This window comes from Anoplolepis gracilipes, chromosome 15, assembly GCF_047496725.1.
Source record: "Anoplolepis gracilipes chromosome 15, ASM4749672v1, whole genome shotgun sequence".
Classification (NCBI taxonomy): Eukaryota; Metazoa; Arthropoda; class Insecta; order Hymenoptera; family Formicidae; genus Anoplolepis; species Anoplolepis gracilipes.
The window spans coordinates 1,202,563-1,219,488 of NC_132984.1; the positions used below are offsets into that span (position 1 = coordinate 1,202,563).

General features: G+C 33.7%; 2 long non-coding RNA genes across 2 annotated transcripts in view; both read left to right on the forward strand.

Annotated features, from left to right (window-relative positions):
• Positions 1-28: 28 nt before the first annotated feature.
• LOC140674282 (uncharacterized) lies at positions 29-11,479 on the forward strand. The gene is made up of 3 exons (XR_012048169.1): positions 29-343; positions 1,976-2,233; positions 11,337-11,479. It is a non-coding gene; the product is annotated as an uncharacterized lncRNA (long non-coding RNA).
• Positions 11,480-11,567: 88 nt separating this feature from the next.
• The window catches only part of LOC140674077 (uncharacterized), an 88,741-nt gene continuing 83,382 nt past the window's right edge, over positions 11,568-16,926 (forward strand). The window contains exons 1-2 of the long non-coding RNA XR_012048157.1: positions 11,568-11,886; positions 12,557-13,166. This is a non-coding gene — a long non-coding RNA (uncharacterized lncRNA). The remainder of the gene's footprint in view (positions 11,887-12,556; positions 13,167-16,926) is intronic.

Here is a 16,926-nt window from a genome sequence, read left to right on the forward strand (position 1 = left end):
CTCCGCTTCTGCGTCAGATCGTCTCTCCCCACCAGATACACGTCACGGCTGCCTCCCCCCACCACCACCGCTCGGTCCACTTCTCCCTTCCTCCCCCTTTCTATCGTCGGCGGATTGTATCGTTCTGACTGAACGGTGCGATTAGATTGCGTCGCGCGCGCGACTGCGACACAACTGTCACGTAAGTGATACTTGACAGAGTTAAAATCTCTCCGCATGAATGGCGAACTGCCTTAATTTTTTGAGGTTTATTGTTTTTCGACGAAAATGTTGAGAGATATATTATTAAAAGGAGAAAAGATTGCAGTTCTTAAATCTCGAATTAACACCTGTAACTTGAGTGGTGAGCGAATCTCTTCATCAATTACGTTCGAGCACATTTCGAAAGATTAAATCCAATGTAAATTGATCGATTCGCTTATCGCTTAAAACTTTCTCGGTGCTTTAGAAGGATTGTTATTATAATTTGCAATAAGTTATAATGTACTTTTCGAAGCGGAATTTTAAAAGTATTTGAAGAAAGTAAATAATCTTGTATGATCTTTTTATTTATTGTTAGTTTACGTTTAAAAAATATTTTTATCTCTCCAAAAGAATCTTTATAAATTTCGATAAAGTTATTATTAAATATTATGTACGTTCTATCTTTACTCTTTATATAATATATAATATTATTTATTATATAAATAATTATATATAATTATATAAATATATATATATATATATATATATATATATATAATTGTATAATAATTGAATAATAATTTATATAAGAAATGTCTCTAAATTCACTCTTTAACAAAACAGTCGTGTATCGATTCTTTCGCATTTCCTCAGATCCCACAAATTTTAATCGCTGCTTTTGTCATAATAAAGGTAACAAAAATTTATTATATTATAAATTCGATAATTTACGTTAAACGACAAGAATTAAAACGGCGGAATTTTACACGATAGCGATAAACGTCGCAAGAATGTGGCGTTGGTTCTTTGTCATTTGATTCGATATAATATCGCGTTATTATCATATCTTGAAACTAGAGCGGTAGACTGTAATTTTAAAGCGACACAAAGATTTTCCCGCATACATATGTATAATCAAAGTATACTTTTTCGCGTGAGTTTGTTTTCGATGGCGCGTGGGCGAATCCGGCGTCGGTGCCGCTGACCTCTCGGCGCGCGTTTCGCGGCCATGCTGAAAAATTGATTTACTCGCCGATCGTCGATCGGTGATAACGAAACGAGTGCCCGTAACGAGATACGTCGGAAAGAGATAGAGATAGATAGGGAAAGGGAGAGAGAAATGCTACGTACTCGGAATCACGACGGCCGCGATTCAGCCAAAACAAAGAGCCGGACCGCTCGATTCGGCCGGCCGCCTGGCAAGGTCCCTCTTCCCCCTCCCCCGCCATCGTCCTCGACAAACCGAATGCCAGACAACGAGGGCATCAGCCCCCGTGAATCACCGCCGGTCACCTTCACTTTTTATGCAACTTTTCGAACCCGATCTTGCGTCGCGCCGCGCCGCGCCGCGTCGCTCGTCGCGTCGCACCTTCTCCTCCGCTCGTTATGAATATCTACGTGCAATCGACGTCCCTCTTTTTATCGATGCATTATCGATATATGTAGTACGAACGAAAATAAAGATGTCGTCGCGTTATCGAAATTGCTTTACTAATCGTGCGTCACCGCAGACGGTTATTGCACGTTATATTGTAGCCGTAAAATTTATCGAAACTTTGCGACCCATTTGACAAGTGTCTGTTTTTTTTTTTTTTTTTTTTTCTTTTGCTTTTATCTGAAATGCAATTCTCTATTATTCTATTATTTTGTGCATATATTATAACATATGTTATTATTATTTATATCACACATTTTATAGAGTTTTACATTCCATTATGTATATATTATGTACGTAGTATTTTATAAAATGTATACACACATTTATATATATATATGTATTACATGTTTTCAGATGCAAAGTTTGACAGTATAATTTACACACGCATAACAATATCACGTGTCGACGGATGCTACGGTGGGCGAATTCGGTATTTCAAGGACACGCGCGCGTGCACGGATGTGCATTGCGTCGCTATCTCGGCACGCTGCAGTTTCGTGCACGTATGCGCGCGCGTGTGTAAGCGCGTCGCGGGCCACGTGTATTGTTTGCGCAAATAATCCGTGATGAAGAATCGTAAGCTATCGGGCGTTGGAAAATAACAGATCATCGGTAATAAAAAAAAAAAAAAAAAATAAGAAAGGAGGACCTCTTCAATTGGAAAACACGAATTATAATAGAAATAAAATAATAGTATAATTTGTAAGAAAGATGAATAAATTAAAAATATAATAAAATATTCAAGCGAAATAAAGAAAAACTGTGTTTGATAATAATTAAAAATGACATCGCGGTTACGTCATTTTTAATATGCGTATCTCGATTTATTATCGATACGATTATATATTTTGCGCGATTCGCGATATATCTTTCTTTCGTTAAGAAGGTATTTTTTTCAATGCTATTTTATTGGTATGATATTTTCAATATTATATATCTACCTACGCATTCGCGCGTGCACACCTACAGAAAGGGGAATCAAAGTTGGGCTCTATGCGAAACAACTTTGGACTATGCGCAATAACTATTTCTAAACACAACGACCGAGGAATCGTCGCCTTTACCGACGCATTTAACTTATTGCGATGTGTTACATTCTGCAACTCGCGACCGACACGTGTACCCACGGAATGCGTCATTGAAAAGTACGGGAAGAGTGTATGCTCTTTCCGTTCAAATATACACAGTCACTTTCCTTGTGCAATCTGTGAGTCGGACGAGCGGCGATTATTTCCTTCCGTAGCGGAGAAAAGCACGATACTTATTGTTAGGTGCGTCGAAATAACGTACTAAGTAATGTTAAACAAATGCGAATAATTTAAAATAAATATATAATTAGCAAGCTGCACGAATTATCTTGTGATATATATTATACTTATGTGTCTGTACATAATAGTTAAAATTTTCTATTTAAATTAAAAATATTTTTTTTTTTTTTTTTTTTTTTTTTTTTTTTTTTTGAGAGGAAAATACACGACAAAGGATTAAGCAATTTGATCGAAAAATTCATCTTAAAACGGTAAAATTTAGATGTTTATAAATTAAATAAATATATAAGCTTTTTAAGAGATATAAAATCAAGTTAGAAAAATGACGAGTAAGAGCAACCGCTGTAATTAGTGCGCAAAAATTTTATTCTAACAATAAGTAACAAATTAATCTATTATATACTAACGTACGTTTCGGATCGACTCATTATCATAAGATCAGTCCATCATTAATCATCTTTATAGTTAAGAAATTTTCGACCAATTATGTTTCCAACCTATTAATTTTATTTTTATTTTGACGAGTCAACCTATGTGTCACTTCTTGGCCTACTAATCAAAGAAAGAACACATCAACTCAACAATTTCTCAACAATTTATAATCAAACTTCATGTTTAATTTAAACCAATTGACTAAATAATGATGTTTAACTTTTCTTGAAACTTTTGTATAACTATTTGCTGGTATCATTAATGATAAGTTGATGTGCAGTTATATGGCTTAAAAAACCCATGCTTTTTCTCATCTGTTTTTGTATTTTTGCGCTAAAGAAGGTCATAAAATTGACCGAAACGTACGTTAGTATAGATTAATTTGTTACTTATCGTTAGAATAAAATTTTTGCAGCGTTTGCTCTTACTCGTCATTTTTCTAACTTAATTTTAGATGTTTACATTATAATAATTTAGATATACATGTATATTAAATGTGATTATATGTAATTAATATTGTGTATCACATTTTTATATTCCAAACAAGTCATACTTGGAAGTTCGCTGACGCAGATGTAGATGTTTATTATCGTTGCGTGCATAATCTTCAAGGAATTGTCAAGTGTAATAGTCGGAGAGAGAGAGAGAGAGAGAGAGAGAGAGAGAGAAAGAGAGAACAAGAAGGACAGAAGTATCTTTTAGGAATACATGTTTCTTAATCAATAGCCACGTGCTCGTAATGATAAATCTGCGAAGCATTTGGCGAGGAAGAATATTGGAAAGCTAGATAAATTATAGTTGTTCTCCAACTTTTTTGCTCTCTCTTTTTCCGCCGCATATTTTTTTTTCTCTTTCGCGTTAAAAAGTGCGTTTGATCCGCGAGAGCGCCAAGTCATTAGCGACTGGCGCGTCATTTCGATCCAAGTCTCGGGGACGGTGTGATAATTAAATCTGCTCTCCCCGCGGAAAACAATAGCGTCCTCCTTCCTCCCTCTTTCCCAACGAGAAAATGTTCCATGCGCTCGTTATACGAGCGAAATCGCCGCGACGGTAATTAAACGCGACCATGTTGAGCGAATTGCATACGCGAATTAATGCTAAGAGCGAATATCCGATCTCTTTAAGACGCCTTTATTGAGAGTTTAAATGAATGAATTTATTAACATAAATCGTGACGAGAAAATAATTGAATCGTTAATTATATAAATAAATATATATGTGATGTGCGTTTGGGTTTTATATTTCATAAATAAATAAATTTTCTCAGTCACGCAGTCTACTTTACAACTATGAGAGATAAGACGGGACTTTCATTCATTCAGCCTTCATTAATATATATAGGTGTATATATATATATATATATATATATATTTTTTTTTTTTTTTTTTTATACAATATGAGATTGTCGGAGCTAAGTTATTGTTAGTGTACGTCCTTAGCGCTTAAGGAAAGTCGCAAGCGAGCGACGCGGCCAATCACCTTCCTTATCGCGGTCTTTAACGCGCAAGGCCGTGGCGGGACCTCCGTATCTCGATCTCGAGACGGGCTTTTCTTCACTTGAGGTTTCGAAATCTTCCTACGCGGCCGGTTTTATTTCTTCCGGATAAAACGGTTCGATCGATTCACAATTAGCGCGCGCGCGCGCGAATTAATTAATTGCGAGACGAAGGGACGCGTTTGTACAATTCAGGTGTAATATTATATGTACATATGACACATTCTCAAATATCGCTACTCGCCAAGAAATATATATATAACTCGCAAAACAGTAATGTATGCAAATGAGTAAATGATATATTGAAGAAAAAAAAAAATAATGTTGAGTCAACAACATCATTTAGTAGTTGAAATTTTTCTTATTAATTCAATAACATTATTAATGAAATCAATACATGACGGGATTGATTAAAATTTATTTTATTAATTCAATAACATTATTAATCAAATCAATATATGGCAATATTACATATTTATTTGATTAATAATGTTGATGAATTAATGAAATGATTTCGATGATGTTGTTGATTCAACATTTTTTTTTTTTTTTTTTTTTCAATAGGCATGAAAATAATTGATACTAAATGTGTCTCGGTTGACTGTTCGCGATGATGATCGAATTATCTTTCCCTTCGTTTTTTCACTTACATGTGCACCACTAATTAAGACTATATCACCATTTTCTAAAAGGAGTGAAATAACGGTGGTCGAACAAGTTATGGAATATATTAATATTATCTAAGAGCGTTTCTCCTTCTCTCTATTTTATCACGACGTGCGTTAGTTTAGGATATTATTAATATATTATATTATACATATAGAACGCGGGAGAGAGAGCGCATATTTTTTAAATGACCGCCTCGTTCAACAACAATCATTTCCTCGGCGCGGTTTGCTCTCTCCTTAACTACGTCCAGACTACGTGGAAGACGTCGAGGAGAAAGTGTAACTGTTAAAGTAATAGTGACGACGTCGCTGTAATCGAGATTGCACGCGCAAACGTTTCCGATAGCTCGATCGCAAACTCGATTCCGTTTCTTTAATGTCCTTTCGTCGTTGAATCTAATTCCCTCGGAGAAATGTGGGGAAAAGAGAATCTTAAAGAACAAAGTTTCTGGAACGCACGAGTCTGAAAGCGAGGGGCTCTTTGATATATTTTTAATCATTCGCGATAATCATCGAGAGATATATAAATGTAATACAAGTATAATAATATACTTGTATAATTAACGTAACGTCGATTGCATCATTCGTTAAATTAAGAAATAAATTAATAAAACAAGCTACACATCATCGCTTACATGAATTTTTCGATAAATATATATATATATATATATATATGTAAATATAAATACTTTATTCCTCCCTCCCCTAAATTTTATGACAAATGACAAAAGATTTATCATCGACGCAAATTTCTAGGCTATAGATGTATAGAGGGGAAATTTGGTGATTTCTCATTTGCAGCTGTAACATGGAGATTAGTCAGATCCTCGTCGCTGTGTAATTAATGTGTACGGGTCCGTGTAATAACAGTAATAACCGAAGCGAGGCATTAATCGCGATCGTATAAAGCCTAAGGTTCCTGACCAGATCCGCTCGGGTTCACTGACCCCCGGATTCCAAATGTCAAATATAAAAATATGGAACAGCGACGTGCGTCGGTGTAATATTTCACACCGATGGGTGCACTGGGTGCCCATCGGAAAATAACAATTCCATCAGACGAGCCGCATCTCAGGCTTCCCAAAAAGTCGGCCGATACTTTTCGCGAATTTTATGCAACGTAAGGAATGTCAAACTTTCAAAATTAAAATGTCCGTAGAAGAGCAACAATTAATCAGCGATTAATCATTTCGCTAACAAAATATGTCGATGATAAAAAAAAAATAAGCAAGTAAATCATTTGTGTTGCGTCTTTTTTGTTTTCCATCCATCATTTATGCTTGAATATTCATTGGATCAAGAGAGATGCTCTATTTCGTTCACTCTGTATAAAAGACGGGAACCTACTTGGCTCGCGGACGGTACTTTCATCCGCCAAGTGAAAGCAATATGAAAGTGCCTGATTGTAAAGTAGAAAGGTGAAATGTACGATAAAAAGACGATGCCGTTACGTGCGTGTGTACCGGTCGACCCATTTGAGATTGCGACGAGAGAGACGGAGCAGGAGAGTGGAGGAAGGACGGGATCGATTGCGAATAATAAAGAACGTTGTCGACGGTCCTTGATTTCAGGGTCTAAGGACAAACGATAGGTCGATGTTCGCCTCTGGCGAAAGAAAAAAAAAAAAAAGAAAGAAAAGAATCCCTCGTCTTTACATCTTTACTCTCGCGAAATAAACGCAGCGGCGAAAATTTCATCGCGCGAAATAATCGGAGGAGGAAAACATTATTGGAACGAATCTTTCTCTCTCTCTTTCTATTTTATGCGTGCACCGTGGTAAATATAAATATTACAATATGCCGAGAGCGCATAACTGCTAAATTGTTGTAATACCGCTATCGTGTGTTGATAATGAATTATCTCGGTGAGGTTATTTCATTCCGGCACGGGTCAGCACGGTTTGATAGCTTTTACATCTCTTGGAGCTGACGGGGAGCTTTTGCATAAAGGTTGGTGAAACAATGATGCAGCAAGGAAAAGAGGAAGAAGGGAAACGCGTGAGGCGCATTAAAAATTTATGGCTTCGCTCCAGCTTGGAAATATCTTGTTTTAATTTGTGTGTTGATGCAATTTAGAATTGTTTAATTTATGAATAATTGTAAAGTAACTGTGTGTAACGATACGCGGCGGAGAAAGAGAGAGAAAGAGCGAGAGAGAGAGAGAGAGAGAGAGAAAGAGAAAGGGAGGAAGAGTTAAGATATGAATGACATTCCGCTGCAACGATGTAGGAGGTGAAAGGTCACAGCAATGATTTGATCGTTCACGCCCCTGATGTTTTTCACCTACAATTGATTAACGTCGACATTATGTTTATCTTTATGCGCATTTTATTTTTGCAGCCAACGTCAACGGACGAATCGTGTAAGAATTTTTTACTTCTACACTTTTTAATATTTAAAAATTGTTTTATACAGAGATGTAAAACGTCAATTTTTTAAATCAAGATAAATCAAGTATTAGACTTTAATGGAATTTTAATCTGTGAGATTCGCAGTAATATTTGAAATTAATTCTTAAAACATTGCTGTTTTTTTATAATTTCTTTTTTCATAATGTAATCTATTTTCATGAAGAAGAAATTGATCCCTGAATATGTAATGTGATATGAAAATATGAATATAATGCATGATTATGAAAAAGATTATTGAAATGTGCAAAATTAAACATAAGGCTTTTTCTATTCGTTCGACCAACAACTTAAACGTAATTTCGGTGTAACTATAATCAAGCTCACGTGTTAGAGGCAGGAAATCTTAAACTACTGGAGAAAGTAGCTTTCGTAGCTATGCACTTAGCAATGTATACATACCTACTACATATGTTACTGCACGCATGCAGCTTGCTAAAAATTTATATAAAACGTAGCTTTTCTCCTTGTTTTTTTTTTTTTTCTTTTTTTTTTTCGATCACTTGATTGCATTGAGATTTCCTTTCTTTATTCTTTATAATTCCTAAGAGCGTCATCAACGATTCGCATTTTTTCAAATTCTTTTTAACATCTTGGATGTAACTTGATTTATTTCCATGAAGTGTAAAAATTCTCTGCAATAAAATTAATAAAAAGAATTATAATTGTAATTTGACTAAATACGTCAGAATATTTTTCACGTCCATTTTTCTTTTTTTTTTTTTTTTTTTTTTTTTTTTTGACGAGCAATTATTTGTCATGATTAAAAAACCTCTATGATGATTTTGATAATACGTATAAATTATGTATTTCTTCTATTATAAAAAATAATAAGACAGTCGCGTGATTTATGTCGAAAGGTAATAGACGCGCTTCTTATCTTTTATCTCGATTGTATAAGCATCATCATCATCATTATTATCATCATGGTTACTAAAGCTAGGTATTTACTCTTGCCAGTATCGATTGCATTTTTCCGTGATGTTTCACGTCATACCTTTCACGGATTGACTCGTCGTGACGGTCTTTTTTCACGCGAGCAGCCTGAGAATCACATTTCTTTCAATTCTCGGAACCGTATATTTTAAATAAATATCGGAAATATCGAAATAAAATTGTAATCGCCGCATTATTTATATTTCTCGCGAAATAGTAAGAGGTAAAATGACAGATTTTCAGGCGATAATACTCTGAAAAAATAAAAGAGACACCCTTAGGCCGGAATTCATAATCCGTTCTTATATTCAAGTTCGTCTTAAGTAAAATCTTAAAATTCTATTCGGCCATCTGATTGGCTGAACGGAGTCTTAAGTCGATTAAAAATATGTCTTAAGATGATCTTATATTTGCCTTAGATTTACGATCATGAATAAAGTGTGCATTAATAATTATCGCGCAATCATTCTTATCCGTACCTATTTGTCGAAATATATCGCGATTTATCAAATGAAGGAAAATGTGTCTTGAAACACCCTTGTAATAATTATTATTTTCTACTTTGTTCGATTTTCTGCCATATCTATAAATAATCATCGAGCAATTATAACGGTATACGTTATGTATCAAGATGTAATTATAAATATAATTCTCGTAAGTATAGTATAAATATACATTCGACAGGCGAGGTTATTTCTGTAAAGGAAGTAATCGTCGTAAAATTCTTGCTACCTACGCACAAATAATCAGCATCTTTTATGCGTATTTATTCCAATCTAATTTGTAGAGCATAATAAATTTAATCTTAAACATATCCGAGAAATCTGAATTTGCTTCTAAAATGGTGAAAATCCTTGTTTTCCTTTATCGAGTTCTCTACTATCTAAATACAATCACAATTATGTTGATAATTGACAAGTGGGATATAATGGAATATAAAGGAATATCTTTATCAAACGAAATTGTTTCCAAAACTGTATCTAACACAACAGTTGTTCTCTCTGTTTATTAAAAATTCAATCTGCAAAAATAATTCTGCGATACTTTATCGATATACATTTATTCGTCGAAATGCGAGAATATTTTATTAGAGCATAGAATATTTCGATGTTTGATATTCTCTTCAAAATCTAACAGTAGATGTATGTACATGTATATACTTTTTTGTCGCTCGGAAATAGTAAGTATTGAGTAAAACCTCGAATCTCAGGGATTTCTTTTGTATCTGAAAAAATCAGGGAAGTGTCGTGAAATTTAATTGAGATTCGGGGAATTTTTTAAAAAATTCTCTTTTTGATAATTTTGATTTTATATTATAAATAATCAGTGGTGTGTGTGTGTGTGAAACTGGCATTTCACTTTGTGAAAACTCATTAATTATTGAGCGTTCTGGTTTTATTTTTAATAGGTCTAGAGCTCTTGATAGATTAAATAGACAATTAGTTCTGATTATGAAACAAAAAAAAAAAAAAAAAAAAAGGCTCTGGACAAATGAAATGTCAAGTTTATGCTGTTTACTTTGACCGTTGATAATTTTTTAAACATTTCTTAGTAAATTTTAAACGCTTGAATTCTACAATAATTTTACAAAAAACTCTATGCGTAAAAATTGTTAGAATATTAATTAAACAAATGAAATCGTCTGACAATGAGATATCGATGAAACGTTCTTATCTTTGCTGATCTATAATAAATTAATTGCGTATATGTACAAAGAAGGCGTCATTAATGTCTTTACAAATGAATTTATATAACACATATTAATATATTTATATATTTTGTATATCATCCATATATGAAAAATATATTCCGATATGTGTATAAATTCATGTAAAAGCGTTTATGACTTTTCTGTACATATTATAAAGATGATAAATTATATTTATTCTTTAATTATTTGTGCCTCAAAATATTGTATATAAATAATTGCAATATTCCGTAAAACATAATACTTGTATACAGGGTATTTGACAAGAGTGATTCTATATGATAAAATAGGACAAAAATTAAGAATAACAAAATTGTTATGGAGGCTTCGTTTTTTAGTTATAAATATTTGAAAGTTTGTGTAAAAAAAGGTATCTAAAACTCGGCAAATCGCTGCATACTTTTGCGTCACAGAATATTTTGAGAGCGATCCAGTCGATGTAGCCTACGCACGCCAAAAATTTTGCGAATTACCATGCTTTGGGCACCTTTCACGTAAATTTTCAAATATTTATAACTAAAAAGCGAAGCCTCTATCGCAATTTTGTTATTCTTGATTTTTTTCTTATTTTACCATGTAGAATCACCCCTAAAATTTTATTCCACCTGTTGTCGAACACCCTGCATAATATTCGTATATACAATGTATATTTAATAAAAATATCGCGCGTGATTTCTTGTATATATATATATATATATATATATATATATATATATATATATATATATGTTAATATTATATATTTTAAAAGTGCAAATATAATATATTTTAATTTTTATTGTTACGTTTTTCTCCGTCTAGAGAAAAATTACTATCATATTATTTCGTCGCGGAGCAAAAAGTACGGAGAATTGAACACGTGCAGCGCGAAGCGTATTACGGGAAAAAAGACGTCGCGGACGATTCCCGGAATCGACAGGCAGCATCGTGCAGTAATACCAAGCTATCCCCCTCCACACCTCCGTTACTGGGTCTGCTCTACTGTGCGAGGCACAGAGCAGTGTCCGCGAATTGTGAGTCGGATCGTGATTGCGTCATCGTTTTCGTCAATTTTCGACAAACGTAAATCGGAAGTGGATCGAGGTTTAGAAACGAGACGTAATTTCGAGACAGTCTTGCGCTCGGCTCATTTGTCGCAGCCGGTTTTCGATCGTCGACCGCGAATATCAGGACATGTCAACAATGTTGTTAATTCGCCGGAAATGATGATTTGGATTGTTGAAGGGGGGGGGGGGAAGTGAACATCGCGCGCGAACGAGTGTCGAGTGCTTTTGAAGATGCATCAACGAAGGATTAGGGAAAAATGAGCAGGCCTGGGATGGCATCGTACTTTGTGACGTCCGATAATCAGGTAATCAGATAATTTATTACGTATTATTATCGCGGAATTAATTTTTTCGTTGCGATTATCGCATATCTCATGCAATTCTATTTAGACGTGTTGCAGTCTGTCCTGAGCAAATTTTTTGATTTAATGATTAGAACTATTTGTTTTATTTGTGAGATTATGCGTTTAAAATATATATATTTTTTTTGTTTGGTTTATATATGTATATTCAATGTTTTAATATAATATTAAATATAAAGTACGTATTCTTTGTAATTTTTAATGACGAAGAAATGAAAATTTTATATAGGTAAAAATTGCTTATCCTATTGAATTTATTCAAATTTTTGCTACATTTTTTATAAATCTAGCACTTGAAACTTAAGAGGCTCTGTGTTTTTCCTTCGTACGAACGAAAGACTTTTAAATTTTTTCTAGAGAAAGTTGTGTTAAAAAAAATCTTGAAAATATTCTCTTTACGTACCTGGAAAATCAGGGAATTTTCAGGGAATTTTTTTACAAGATTTAGACACCTTGTTTGTCGATATAAATATATATTCGTTGAAATGCGAGAATATTTTGTTAGAATATTATATTAAAAATATTTTGAATATTATATTTCGACGATCGATATTCTCATCTAAAATCTAACAGCATATACATTTATACATTATATACATTTTTTGTTCCTCAGATGGATTTCGAAAGTCTGACGCGCCAAGCTACTGATTACTCTTCCCCATCTCTCCTTCGTGCTGGCTACGTCGAAGGTCGAAGCAGGATGTCAGGAGCGGATCTCGGTAACGTGCGAAGGGGATGGCTGACATCACCAACGTCTGCGTCGAAGGACCATAGTCTATCGAGCCAATTAAGATAAGCGTCGTGTTGTGTGCGTAGTAATCTGTGCGTGACCTCCGTACATCTGCGTATGTGTATTGTATATACGTACGTATTTTATATTCGTTGAATTAACGCTAAGGTGATAAATCTCTGATAAATGTGTGCAATTAATTGCGTCATTAATTTTTTTTGAAAGTTGAATCGAATTGAAATGTGCCTATTAATAATTTATATATTATATTTTGCCGGGAGTGCCGAGTTTCTGTCGCGCAAATATTGACAAATGCCGAGAGTGTTAAATTTCTATCGTGCGTGTTTTTTTTTTTTTTTTTTTTTTTTCGCGAGTGAGTATCTGTTACGTATTACCAAGAAAAGCGTGACGTCCTCCAACAAAGTCCTTCTATGCCAAGAAAAGGAGAGATTATTCGACGATGGAAACATGCTGAAGGGACACTTGACGACTGGTGAGTGAATCTATTGGCTGTATATGTTTTTTCACCCCCTTATATTTATAATCATTTTGTTAATAATTATCTTTATGTCATTTTTATTACATTATTTTTTTAATATTTTTGAAAATAGATTTCTATTGAAAAATGAGCATGTTTCTTATCTTGGTAATTATTTATAAAAAAATTTAAATCTCACAGATTGTTTCGAGTTTCACATATGTTAGAGCATATGTAGTATATATATATATAGATATAATTGTTTCAAGTTATAAAATATCGCTTTAAAACATCGCTATTTTAAATTTCGCGTTGAATAATCATTTTGTGATTATTTCAGTTGTTTGCGCTATTTTCTTTTATTTATACATTTTTTATATTTACATACATTAATCTGTAAATAATACATATGTACGATGAACATTTTAACTTGGACTTTAAAAATAAGCTAAGCCATCGCAGTATTTTCTAACTAAAATAAAGTTATATTTCTCGTTTTACATAGTGAATGGAAGAATGCCATGACCTTGACCTTGTTTCGTACAAAAAAAATATGCGCGTGCACAGAGTAAGCTTTTTTATAATTCAAGTGCATATGTTCTAAAAACTATATTTTTTAATATACACAAAGAAAATAATCAGTGAGGTTTTTACGAACAACTGTCATTGTCTCCAATTTTTATTATTTATATTTTGCTCTATTCTTTCATTGGAATAATTAATGATATATGATTCGTTTTATATATAATATTTTACATCATCGTATTAATTTAAACCCGTTAGCCAAGATAAGATTGAAGTAGATTTTTTTCTCATCATTAATAACAATAATACAAGTTTTACTCGCTCTTGAAAAAATAAAATATAATAATAATTCAATATTAGATTAAGTGAGAAAGCTCGCTTGAATATAGATAAGATTTGTCGGGATAAAAGACAAGATGTAAAGCCGCTTCGAGTAGGACTTATTATCGCCTATTTTTCACCAACGATCGCTTATCGGTAACACGCGCGTCTCGTACGTCTCGTTTAATCGTAACCACCAACATTTTGCGACACCGGAAATACCCGTCAGCTTTTATCATTTTGCATTCCTGCAGCAGTGATGCGAATGTGTAAAGAACACGCGTTGCATCTTATCGCGAGTCACGTTGCACGATGAGCTAAACTCTCTCCAATCATATAATACTTATCTCTCTTATTATAGTACCATTTATAAAACATGTAGTGTATATGTATAATGAATTATCAAATTGAAATAAATAATAAAAAAAAAAAAAGCATACAATGAAAGTATTGAGCAGAGCAACGGAAATATTTTTTATTAATTAAATTTATATAATTTGTGCGTAAAAATAAAATATCCAAATATGTGTTATACATTTTTAAAGAAACTGAGCGCGAAACGCATTTTGGCGGGTCTTTTTTTTTTTTTTTTTTTTCGTAATAAAATCGCATATATTTACTTGGCGAGTAGATAGATTATTTTTCATTTTGAAAGTCGCAATTCCAGCAAAAACGGAGGACGCAAGCGCGAGGAGAGCTTTCGGAATCGGAAAAGTAGGTCACTTAAGCACGTGTACAGCAGGTTCGACCGAGTTCGAGGTCGTCCGTTACATAACACAGATATATTAGCTATTATTTATGTGGTTCTCTCTCTCTCTCTCTCTCTCTATCTCTCTTTCTGGTACCGGGCCAGATCCTGTTTAAAGCCGACATACGGCATCGAAATTTAACGTACGTATAACAGTACGAATTAACGAATTTTAACGCTACTAACTCTGCGAGGAATGAGATTACCTGATAGGATCCTAGGATGTCTGCGAATTAAATTCATATATATATATTTTTTTTATCGCTAATTTTGCTTCTCTCTCTCTCTCTCTCTCTCTCTCTTTCTTTCTTTCTCTCTGTCTCTTTTTCTCTCTTGTTCATTCGATGTCGAGATCTCGCTGCCCGTTTTAATACCATTGTACGAAGATAAAACTTAATAATCTGCAACTGTATAACCCATCTCTCTCTCTCTCTCTCTCTCTCTCTTTCGATGCGACTCGTCAGGTTATTTGCGTACGGCCAATCTGTTGATTTATTCTTCGTTAGGAGATAATCTCATTTCTGACAAAATACTAGCGGCGCAATCTAATTACCAACCGCGGCGTATTTCCTCTCCTCGGCCAACGACCGTCCAATTAATTCGCCGTTTTCGAATCTGCGCTAATTTATCGGCTACATCGACCCTCCGTATATTTGTCGTATTTAGCCTCGTATTCCCTCGTAGAACACGCTTGACGTGGATTTGAAAAATTTGATCTTACAATATAGTTGTACTTTACATATGTAAATCTATATTTTTTTCTAATATTAATCTTTTACTTTATTTCACCACACTTGTTTTCTCATCTACGTTTATAGATCCGTTTATAAATAAATATCAACTATAAACGAGGAAAAAAAATTGATTATTATGTTAGATTATTTAATTAAATTTATTTATCTGAATCAATGCAAACGGGAGAAAAATGACTGATTATTTCATGATTTAATTACTAAACTAATTTCTCAGATATTATAATTATTTTTTCCAGATATCATATTCAATTAATAATCCGAATATCACACATGTGGTCGTTCATGAAAAAAAGTTACGCATTACGGAATTAATGGTCGATTATTTTTGTTCTACTTATTGCGAGAGGTTTTTTTTGTGCTCCCCATATGTTCGAAGGAGAATCTAAAGATTCGTTGCATGAAAAAGAGTGCATCCCATAAAGAGAACGTCGACGCACAATCGATCGAGGTCGATTGAAGCATCGAGGAAAATTTCTCGATCATCTTTTAAAGAGAAAAACGGGGCTTCTTTTTTCCCCCAATAATAAATGGGGATGCCTTAAAAAAAGATGTAGCGGTAGGTGTGTTCGCGTTCATCGATCGATTTCCTGCATCCGTCGATTATTGTGCGTGCCGCTTTTGTATCCTTTGCGTGTATAAGATTGGGGCAAAAGGCGCATTGTGTGCACTGGAATACATTATTACGAGATGCAAAATAATCTGCGGGTATGTGCGTCTCGTGTTACGTTTCGCGACGTAGCATAACAGGAAATGCTCTTCTAATTTAGATTCTCTCGACATCGTGAGCGAGAGAAAATTTAAGTCCCTCCAGTCTCTCGGAATCATATCGCGAAAACGAGATAATTATGTCGCTTTTAATTCAAACTATATTTATTTGTTTGAATTATTCGCATTTGAAAATTTGTATCTCTCATTACAATTTATGTAACATTACGTATATTTCTCTCTTTCTCTTTGTATAATTTGTATACAATATTTATATGGCATTTGAAATTTATTTTCAAACTGTCAACGTTGAAAGAAAAAAAATGAATCAATGGCGATTTAAAATTAAAGCTTGAAAAATGACGAGATTTCGAGAAAAGAGTTGAGCGTCACTTCATTATTATTACTAAATCATCAATGTTATTTTATCTTGTAAATCATCGTTCTTTGTTGTGAAATTTTTCGATCGATATCGAACGAAGATGACAATCAAGCACTGCAATATGCGATTGCGTTGTTGTATTCACGATGCAAAGCTTCGGGTTATTTGCATATGAAAGAATGTCGTCTCTCGTTGCAGAACGTCGGACGAAAATAATCCAGACAAATCGGATCATCGTATTTCTCATAAATAAACGTGTCCATTATTAACTGCAATTTTTCCGCTTTACAATTAATAGGTGTTAATAATTTTTTTATAAATAATAACGCGAAATATGGA